Genomic DNA, 11151 nt, shown 5'->3' with positions numbered 1-11151 from the left:
GGTCATATCCATCGAGACAAAAGACTGTCACCACTAAGATGGTTAGAGAAAAACTTCATTTTACATATGGTTACTTCCATGGCAAACCCCCTTTAAGGCTAGCCTTACACATTGGGTAGCCATCCATTGAATGTTCATTCATCCAACAGCTATGCCATCCCACACACACACACACACACACACACACAAAATTCATGGCCAAAACATACAGGGGAAATACAATGAAAAGAACCATTATATCCCCTGAGAAAGAAAACATTGGGCACGTGAAAACCCAAATGCCCAATCCATCCAACCCTCTGCCATAAAAAAAATAAATTTGGAGACCCCCTACACATTAGAAGGTAAACTAGCTCAATCAACATTAATGGGGTTGTGAAAGATTTATTATCCTCATCATGACATACATAACAAGTAGATGAGCATGTTGTCACAAATATGGTGAAAAAAAGATAAAAAGAAAAAACTCAAAAGCTAATACTGAGGATATATTTGTAATGCCACCTCTAGTTCACCATATCTACATAAGATATCTAACGCCAGCACTCTGTTCTCTTCCACCATACTCAGATACAAGGTTACATCGTCTACCTCTCTATATAATCAGGTATGACTTTCTACTGCTGATGTACCTGGGTCCATCCTTAGGATAAGCTCACCCTCTCTCCTGTCCTAACTTGAAGGCCTAAAGAGCCCAACTGTGGTCCTTTACCACCAATCCCAGGAAGTCCTATTTATATCTGCTCATCCCTTTATATAGCACCTGTGTAATATATATGATCTCAGCTACCTGGTACCTATATCTTTTTTTTGACTACTTGATTCCTGTTTATTGACCTTAGCCTGTTTACCAACTTAACTATTCTCCTTCCATGTGTCATCTCTGTCTGTTCTTGACCAGTTATCCTGTGATGACCTTTTGGCTTGTTTTGGCTATCCTGCTGCCTATCCTGCTTCAGACCATACCTGACTAAACTTTACCTGACCATCTGGTGCTTTAAACCTCCATCTCTCTGGCCTTGGTCAGCAGCCACCTACATCAGGACTAGGGTTGAGCCGATCTTGAGATTTCAGGATCGATTTTAAAATCCAATTTCCGATCATCTTCCAGCTGATCCCGATCGTGAAATTTGCTCGATTGCCGATCGGGATCCGATCTTTCCCAATCCCGATCGCTCAATCCTAATTGTATATTATATATACAGTGGGGCTGAGCTAATCTTAAGATTTCAAAATCTGATTTCCGATCATCTTCCAGCTGATCCCAGTCGTGAAATTTGCTCAATCGTCGATCGGGATCCAATCTTTCCTGATCCCGACCGCTCAACCCTAATCAGGACCACTCTGAGAGGTAGCGACCTGGGGAGGTTACTTACATAATGTCCTTGGGCGTAGCCTAAAGATATACAATACAATGGGAAGATTTTAGGCAAGAGTGGATGCTGCAAAGTAAGAATGCTTTCAAAAAAGAGGTGTTCATAGTTTATTTTTTGTCAATTTACAAAATGAAGTGAATGAAGAAAGAGAAATCTAAATCCCATCAATTTTTGGTGTGACCGTCCTTTGGAAAAGGAGTTGTGCAAGCAATGATATGGCCCCTACAGTGCCTTGATCTCATCCTCATCCAGTCTGTCTGGGATTACATGAAGAGACAGAAGGCTTGGAGCAAGTCTTCATCCACAGAAGATCTGGGCTTAGTTCTCTGAGATGCTTGGAACAGCCTCTCTGACAACTTTTTTCAAAAACTTTCTGCAAATGTAGAAGAACTGATGGTATTTTGAAGGCAAAAGGTAGTCAAATTCTTCTAAAACCTTTGCACAGTACTGTATGTATATTATATATGGATATTTTATACAGTGTACAATAGTATTACATGAAGGGGAGAGTGTTTAAAAGCAGCGCTTTTCTCTCTGCATTTTTTGACTGAACAGAAACCACGTGGACCCCATTATAGTCTATGCGGTCCACGGGTTACTTAAGGTAACCACTTTTTTATCCGGATTAGGTTTCCATTTGGGAGGTCCCCGAATGGAAAACCGTGTGCAGATGTGAACCAAGCCTTAGGGTTGGTTCACACTAGCGCTTGTATTCCGTCCGGAAGGAGTCCACATGGACACCCCCCGGACGGAATACAATTGCAAGCGATGTGTTGTCAAAGCACACGGACCCCATAGACTATAATAGGCTCCGTGTGCTTGCCGCGAACTGCCCGTACGAATGATTCAGACAGAATGCAAGTGTGAACCAACCGTAAGACATTTCAGGGCCTTAAAGAGAGAGCTAAGGATCTGACATGTCATTGATAAGATAAGACAAGAAGGACAGAGACTAGCGCTCTTGTTCCAGGAAGCTCAGAATGGAGTTCTGTAGAAGACTGTACACACAGAGACAGATCAACCTCAGGAGGACCAATCACAGTGAGGTAAATGCAAAGCTTGTGGTAGTAAACAGCTCCTGTAATGTGATCAGGTGTGCCAGCTGCGGGTCCCTCCCGTCTGCTCTAAAGTTCAACTCTACACAGCAGGGGGTAGAAGGAGCGCCCATGTGTAAAAAAAAAAGGTAGCTATGCACACCAGTGGTTAATTATTAATAGAGATGAGCGAACACTAAAATGTTCGAGGTTCGAAATTCGATTCGAACAGCCGCTCACTGTTCGAGTGTTCGAATGGGTTTCGAACCCCATTATAGTCTATGGGGAACATAAACTCGTTAAGGGGGAAACCCAAATTCGTGTCTGGAGGGTCACCAAGTCCACTATGACACCCCAGGAAATGATACCAACACCCTGGAATGACACTGGGACAGCAGGGGAAGCATGTCTGGGGGCATAAAAGTCACTTTATTTCATGGAAATCCCTGTCAGTTTGCGATTTTCGCAAGCTAACTTTTCCCCATAGAAATGCATTGGCCAGTGCTGATTGGCCAGAGTACGGAACTCGACCAATCAGCGCTGGCTCTGCTGGAGGAGGCGGAGTCTAAGATCGCTCCACACCAGTCTCCATTCAGGTCCGACCTTAGACTCCGCCTCCTCCGGCAGAGCCAGCGCTGATTGGCCGAAGGCTGGCCAATGCATTCCTATGCGAATGCAGAGACTTAGCAGTGCTGAGTCAGTTTTGCTCAACTACACATCTGATGCACACTCGGCACTGCTACATCAGATGTAGCAATCTGATGTAGCAGAGCCGAGGGTGCACTAGAACCCCTGTGCAAACTCAGTTCACGCTAATAGAATGCATTGGCCAGCGCTGATTGGCCAATGCATTCTATTAGCCCGATGAAGTAGTGCTGAATGTGTGTGCTAAGCACACACATTCAGCACTGCTTCATCACGCCAATACAATGCATTAGCCAGTGCTGATTGGCCAGAGTACGGAATTCGGCCAATCAGCGCTGGCTCTGCTGGAGGAGGCGGAGTCTAAGGTCGGACCTGAATGGAGACTGGTGTGGAGCGATCTTAGACTCCGCCTCCTCCAGCAGAGCCAGCGCTGATTGGCCGAATTCCGTACTCTGGCCAATCAGCGCTGGCCAATGCATTCTATTAGCCCGATGAAGTAGAGCTGAATGTGTGTGCTTAGCACACACATTCAGCTCTACTTCATCGGGCTAATAGAATGCATTGGCCAATCAGCGCTGGCCAATGCATTCTATTAGCTTGATGAAGCAGAGTGTGCACAAGGGTTCAAGCGCACCCTCGGCTCTGATGTAGCAGAGCCGAGGGTGCACAAGGGTTCAAGTGCACCCTCGGCTCTCCTACATCAGAGCCGAGGGTGCGCTTGAACCCTTGTGCAGCCTCGGCTCTGCTACATCAGAGCCGAGGGTGCGCTTGAACCCTTGTGCACACTCTGCTTCATCAAGCTAATAGAATGCATTGGCCAGCACTGATTGGCCAGAGTACGGAATTCGGCCAATCAGCGCTGGCCAATGCATCCCTATGGGAAAAAGTTTATCTCACAAAAATCACAATTACACACCCGATAGAGCCCCAAAAAGTTATTTTTAATAACATTCCCCCCTAAATAAAGGTTATCCCTAGCTATCCCTGCCTGTACAGCTATCCCTGTCTCATAGTCACAAAGTTCACATTCTCATATGACCCGGATTTGAAATCCACTATTCGTCTAAAATGGAGGTCACCTGATTTCGGCAGCCAATGACTTTTTCCAATTTTTTTCAATGCCCCCAGTGTCGTAGTTCCTGTCCCACCTCCCCTGCGCTGTTATTGGTGCAAAAAAGGCGCCAGGGAAGGTGGGAGGGGAATCGAATTTTGGCGCACTTTACCACGCGGTGTTCGATTCGATTATGGCGAACACCCTGATATCCGATCGAACATGTGTTCGATAGAACACTGTTCGCTCATCTCTAATTATTAACCCTTACTATGATGATCAAAGGGGTTGTCTCATTAACTTCATTTATCTCCTATACTAGAAGGTTAATGTCTGGGCATCTGAATGCTGCCACACAAGAGCACCACTGCTCTATTTACATGGAGCACTCAGGCCTAGATTCTCTATATTGCTGAGCTCCAAGCCGTCAGACCCCAGACCCTCAGATACTTATCAACTGTTTTATGTATATGGAATAAGGGTAAGTTCACACTGGGTTTTTGGACCGGAACCCGAGGTGGAGGCTGTCTCAGGTTCAGGGCCAAAATACAGGTAGTTGTGACTGATGGCAGTGCAGTGCATCGGTATCCAGTCATGCACTCCACTCCGGATTAAGCCCAAATGAATGAGCCTAGTCAGGAGTATCCTTAGGCGGATGTTGCGAGGCGACTCTGCCTGAAGGAATGCGCATCTCGCTTCTTTGTCTGGGAGCCGGAACAAACCGACTCCCGTAAAAAGAACTGATCAGCTCCCATTAATTTCAATGGGAGCCGTCTTTTTAGTCAGGATTTTGAGGCGGATACGGCCTCAAATTCCTGACCAAAAACAGTGGTTAGCACTGTTTCCTTGCAGCATATGTTTCTTCTGGGCTCATTGGTCTCTTCTCACACTCCAAAGACATACTGATAGGGAATTTAGATTGTCAACCCCATATGGGACAGTGACTGACAATGTCCGTAAAGTGCTGGAGAATAAGTTGACTCCATCCAAGTAAGTGAAATAAATAAATATGTTGGTACTATGGACCATGGATCGTAAATCACATGACCACGGTCAGAGTTTTATCCTCTAGAAGTAACAGAATGAATGACAGCAAGCCGAAATCTAGAAAACCGTGAGGAATTGATACAGAAAGTATATTGGAAAATTGTATATCTTTTTATTGTACATTTGCTTGTCAATATTGGTCTGAAAGTTGCCAACCCCTTTAAGGAAACCTGCAGACCCCATAGACTATAATGGGGTCCGTGTGGTTTCTACACAAAAAATGCGGAGAGAAAAATGCTGCTTACAGGACTTTTGTTTCCACATATTTCATGCGGATAGGGAAACAGAAAGGCCGAAATGCAGATGTGAATCGGGCCTTAGAGTTGAATCACATGATTATAATACATGGCTATATATTACAAACAATGCACACTCTGTGTGCCAAATAGCCACGATATAATCAACCCGATCGAGGTGGTCCCACAGATTCTCGATTGGGTTCAAGTCTGGGGAATTTACTGGCCAAGGGAGTACGGTAAACTCATCCTGGTGCTCCTGAAACCACGCACGTACACTGCGAGCTTTATGACACGTCACATTGTCCTACTGCTAGATGCCATCATCCTGAGGAAAAACATTTCACATGTAGGGGTGAACATGGTCCGCAAGGATAGATGCATACTTGTGTTGATCCATCGTGCCTTCCACAATGATGAGTGCACCCAGATGGCTGATGACACGTGCCTTCTGTGATTGGTTATTTAACGTTGACGTCAAAAGTAGGCGCTGGTCACATTAATATGACTGGACTGTGTATTATGCACCATCAAATATCATGGACTATAGACAATAGTACACCAAGTTCCAGGTGCTATAGGTATATCAATATAATTAGAAAACTAATAGTGGATACTCTGTAAAGGTGGACAGGTCGTCATAGGATTGCAGTAATGGACATTACAAGTATTCTATCATTCTTCTGTTCGGCTACAGGAAAAGATGCTTTTTGAAGAAGACATGACGGGACAAGGAAGAAGAGGCGGAGGCGGTGAACAAGATGGATGTGAGCAACGGACATTGAATAATGGTAAACCCAACTTAGGGTCCATTCACACAGAGAAAAATGATGTGGAATTTCATTGCTGAAAAAATAGCCTCCCATTGACTTCGATGGGTTCCTTTTTCTGCTAGCAGAATGGGAGGTTTTTTTTCAGCGCAAATGGACCTCCGTGTGAATGGATCCTAAGGTAAAATAAACAGATCAGTTGAAGTCTGACTGCAGGGAACCCCTCTGATGCCAAGAATTGGGGGTCCTGAATCGCTTATCTTCAATGGATCGACATATCTGTTGTGCTCCATTTAAGCCTACAGGCTTGCTAGAGACAACCGAGTACAGCTAGCTATTTAGGGTCCATTTACAAAAAAAATACTGGCAAACTGTAATAGACCCCAATCACTTTAAATGGGGACCACTGGGGTTTTAGTATTTTGGATGAAAAGTAAAGTGCTGCAGACTGCTTTATTTTTGCTATAAGAAATGACAGAAATGATAATGGAAAGTCTGGCAGTGTCTGGAAACAATAATGTGAATAGAGCCCTACATAAAAGGTGTCTGGTTTTGTCTACACAGGAGGATAAAGAACCAGCGTGGTCACTTCTAGAGGTGGGAGGGGACTGACTGCTATTCATTTAGGTGATCCCACAAGAAAACATTATTCATTCAATTCAATTATTCATGAGGGAATCACATGGGAAAATGTTTTTTGCCTGACTTTCCCTTTAAGATACATGGATACATTTTTAGTGTAAAAGTCTAGTATTTTCCAAAACATTGAATAATGTAACTTCATTAAAAAATATGCTGTTATGCCCCTGCACCACTTTTTCACATCTCAATACATCAGACTGCATTACGAAGTAGAAGAAGCTTCAGGATCACACAAAACGCAAACTTAACCACTCATCCACCTTCTTCATAGAGCTCTCTCTCACCTGGAGAAACCCGGGAACACTGTGAGAATAATGTTCTTTGATTTCTCCAGTGCGTTCAACACCATTCAGCCAGAGCTACTGAGGGAGAAGCTGAACCTTGGTGGTGTGGACCATCACCTGTCCAACTGGATCCTAGACTACCTGACAACCCGCCCTCAGTATGTGAGAGGCGGGGGCTGTGTGTCTGACACTGTGATCTGTAGTACGGGGGCACCACAAGGTACAGTTCTTGCCCCATTTCTCTTCACACTGTACACTGCTGACTTTAGGCACAACTCATCCAGCTGTTACTTACAGAAGTACTCCGATGACTCTGCTATAGTCGGCCTTATCACTGATGGCGACGATAGGGAATACAGAGACTTAAATCGGGATTTTGTTGAATGGTGCCAGCAGAACCACCTCAGGATTAATGCTGGGAAGACCAAGGAGATGGTGGTGGACTTTAGTAAACGGAGAAGTGCTCCGACCCCGGTGGAGATCCAAGGGACATGTATTGAGATAGTCAGGACCTGTAAGTATCTGGGTGTGCTCCTCAATAATAAACTAGACTGGGCTGACCACCTGGAGGCGCTGCACAGAAAGGGTCACAGCAGACTCTACCTGCTCAGGAGGCTGAGGGCCTTCGGAGTCCAGGGGACACTTCTTAGGGCCTTCTTCAACTCTGTGGTTGCTTCAGCCATCTTTTTCGGTGTGGCCTGCTGGGGGAACAGTATATCAACCAGGGACAGAAATAGACTTGACAGGCTGATCAGGAGGGCCAGCTCTGTCCTGGGGAGCCCCCTGGACTCAGTACAGGTGGTGGGTGACAGAAGGATACTGTCCGTGGTGACCTCCATGCGGGAGAACAAATCCCAACCCATGTATGAGACCTTGATGGGACTTGGCAGCACTGTAAGTGACCGTCTGCTTCACCCCAAGTGTGAGAAGGAGCGCTATCGCAAGTCTTTCCTTCCAACCGCGATCAGGCTGTATAACCTACATCAGTCCAAGCAAAGACAATCCGCACAGAGAACTAATGATTATGACGATGAAGTCTTCCTTCTTCTGTTCCTTAGCTGCCATGGACTCCTAATATATCTTCTCTTCTCAGCATATGTGTGCCTACGTCTGTAATATATAAGGGTGCATGCACACTACGTAACGCCGGGCGTGTATGAGAGCCGTACACGCTGGCGTTACAGCAGGGCTGCCGAACACTTCCCATTCACTTCAATGGGAGCGCTCGTAAACGCCGCTGTTACGAGCGCTCCCATTGAAGTGAATGGGAAGTGTTCGGCAGTCTGCCGTAATGCCGGCGTGTACGGCTCTCATACACGCCCGGCGTTACGTAGTGTGCATGCACCCTTACTGTGTATTATCCTGTGTCTGTATTACTATGCTGCTGAAATTTCCCCACTGTGAGACTATTAAATGATTATCTTATCTTAGTGGTGGAACAATGGTACCAAGTAAGACCTGGCTTAGTTTCTACCCCACATCACATGTATCATGCCACAGAGCATGTACCTTGTTTAGGGGGCATTCACACGGGGTAAAGTGGCGCTGATTCTGCCACGATAACTTGCAGCAGAATCAGCGCTGATAAAAAGACTCCCATTGATTTAAATGCGTCCCGCTCGTTAAATGGAACCCATTCAAGTCAATGGGAGTCTTTTTCTCAGCGCTGATTCTGCCGCGATTTATTGTTGCAGAATCAGCGCCACTTTACTCCGGGTGAATGCCCCTAAATGAGGTGACTGGTACACTTATATTGTGCGCATGCCCACTAACGCTAGGTTCACACTAGCGCTTGGCATTCTGTTCTTTGGGTCCACTTGGGAACCTGAAGAACGGAAACCTATCCGCATAAAAAAATGGCTACCCGTGGAAACATGCAGACCCCATAGATTATTATGGAGTCTGCTGGGTTTCCGCCTGAAAAGTACAGAAAGCAGGACTTTTCTCTCTGCATTTTTCAAGCAGAAAGGGGGACGGAAATCCCCAATGGAGAAAAAGCGCTAGTGTTAACTTAGTCTAAGTCTCTATGCACATGATTAAGTGTGCCTCTGATGTGATGCCAAGTTTGCAGGCGTGAAAAAAATGGGTGTCGAACGGATGTTGCGCTTATCCATTAAATACATAGCCAAAAACAATGCTCGTGTGAATGTAGGTTCAAGCCGGGGCCCCATGGGCCGGAAAGACCGTGATTCGCTGGTGGCTTTCCCGTAGATATAATGGTAACAGAAAGTCCGCGGAGGAAAACTCAGTGAACTTTCTGTTGAAAGCGCTGCGGGAAGAACCACAATGCGTTCCCACTGTGCTTTAGGGTGGCACTTCCGGCCCGTGGGGCCTTAGCCTAAGGGTTGGGCTGTGGAAAAATATCAGAGTTGGCCTACCAACTCTACAGCCCTGCATCTAATCTATATTTACAGCACATACTGAAGTGTTAATGGCCAAGACTCAATTCCATAGCATTAATTATAATTATATATATATATATATATATATATATATATATACAGTATATATATATATATCTTATAAAAATGAATTCTTGTCTGTCTGTCCGTCCGTCTGTCTGTACTCTAATGCGAACCAAACGACTGGACCGATCTTCACCAAATTTGGTACAGAGATACTTCAGATATCAGGGAAGGTTTAAGACGAGACTCCAAGTTGGGCGAGTTGGGCTCTGCATGCCACCACATTGGTTTTGAAATGAAACCTCTACAACAGAATTCAAGTGCAGATTGTAACGTTTAATTTGAAGGGTTGAACAAAAATATCTGATAGAAAATGTAGGAATTGTACACATTTCTTTACAAACACTCCACATTTTAGGAGCTCAAAAGTAATTGGACAAATAAACATAACCCAAACAAAATATTTTTATTTTCAATATTTTGTTGCGAATCCTTTGGAGGCAATCACTGCCTTAGGGCTAGTTCACACGTGGGCAAAGGGGAGGTTTTTGACAGCGGAATTCGCTTCAAAAACCTCTCCTTTAACATGGTGGTCTATGTAGACCACTAGCTTTTTTTTTCCTCCTAGCGTTTTCCGCCTGAAGAAGCGACATGACCTTTCTTCAGGCGGAAAACGCCTGAAGAATTGCATAGAAGTGAATGGGAGGCGAAAACCGCGCGGTAAAAAACCGCGCGTTTTTTTGCACACAAAACCGCGCGGTTTTTTGCAAAAAACCGCGCGGTTTTCGCCTGCAGTTTCTATAGCACATATAGGAAAAAAAAACCCTAGCGAAAACCGCTAGCGAAAACCGCGTCAAAAACCGCGTGGAATGCAAAAAACAGCGTCAAAAAAACTCCTCGAGGTTTTTTACCTCGCACAAATAAGCTAGGCGGTTTTCACGTGTGAACTGACCCTTAAGTCTGGAACCCATGGACATCACCAAACGCTGGGTTTCCTCCTTCTTAATGCTTTGCCAGGCCTTTACAGCCGCAGCCTTCAGGTCTTGCTTGTTTGTGGGTCTTTCCGCCTTAAGTCTGGATTTGAGCAAAAGAAATGCATGCTCAATTGGGTTAAGATCTGGTGATTGACTTGGCCATTGCAGAATGTTCCACTTTTTTGCACTCATGAACTCCTGGGTAGCTTTGGCTGTATGCTTGGGGACATTGTCCATCTGTACTATGAAGCGCCGTCCGATCAACTTGGCAGCATTTGGCTGAATCTGGGCTGAAAGTATATCCCGGTACACTTCAGAATTCATCCGGCTACTCTTGTCTGCTGTTATGTCATCAATAAACACAAGTGACCCAGTGCCATTGAAAGCCATGCATGCCCATGCCATCACATTGCCTCCACCATGTTTTACAGAGGATGTGGTGTGCCTTGGATCATGTGCCGTTCCCTTTCTTCTCCAAACTTTTTTCTTCCCATCATTCTGGTACAGGTTGATCTTTGTCTCATCTGTCCATAGAATACTTTTCCAGAACTGAGCTGGCTTCTTGAGGTGTTTTTCAGCAAATTTAACTCTGGCCTGTCTATGTTTGGAATTGATGAATGGTTTTCATCTAGATGTGAACCCATTGTATTTACTTTCATGGAGTCTTTTCTTTACTGTTGACTTAGA

Source organism: Leptodactylus fuscus, chromosome 7 (assembly GCF_031893055.1).
Source record: "Leptodactylus fuscus isolate aLepFus1 chromosome 7, aLepFus1.hap2, whole genome shotgun sequence".
In the NCBI taxonomy this organism is placed as follows: domain Eukaryota; kingdom Metazoa; phylum Chordata; class Amphibia; order Anura; family Leptodactylidae; genus Leptodactylus; species Leptodactylus fuscus.
This window is presented reverse-complemented; position numbering follows the sequence as displayed.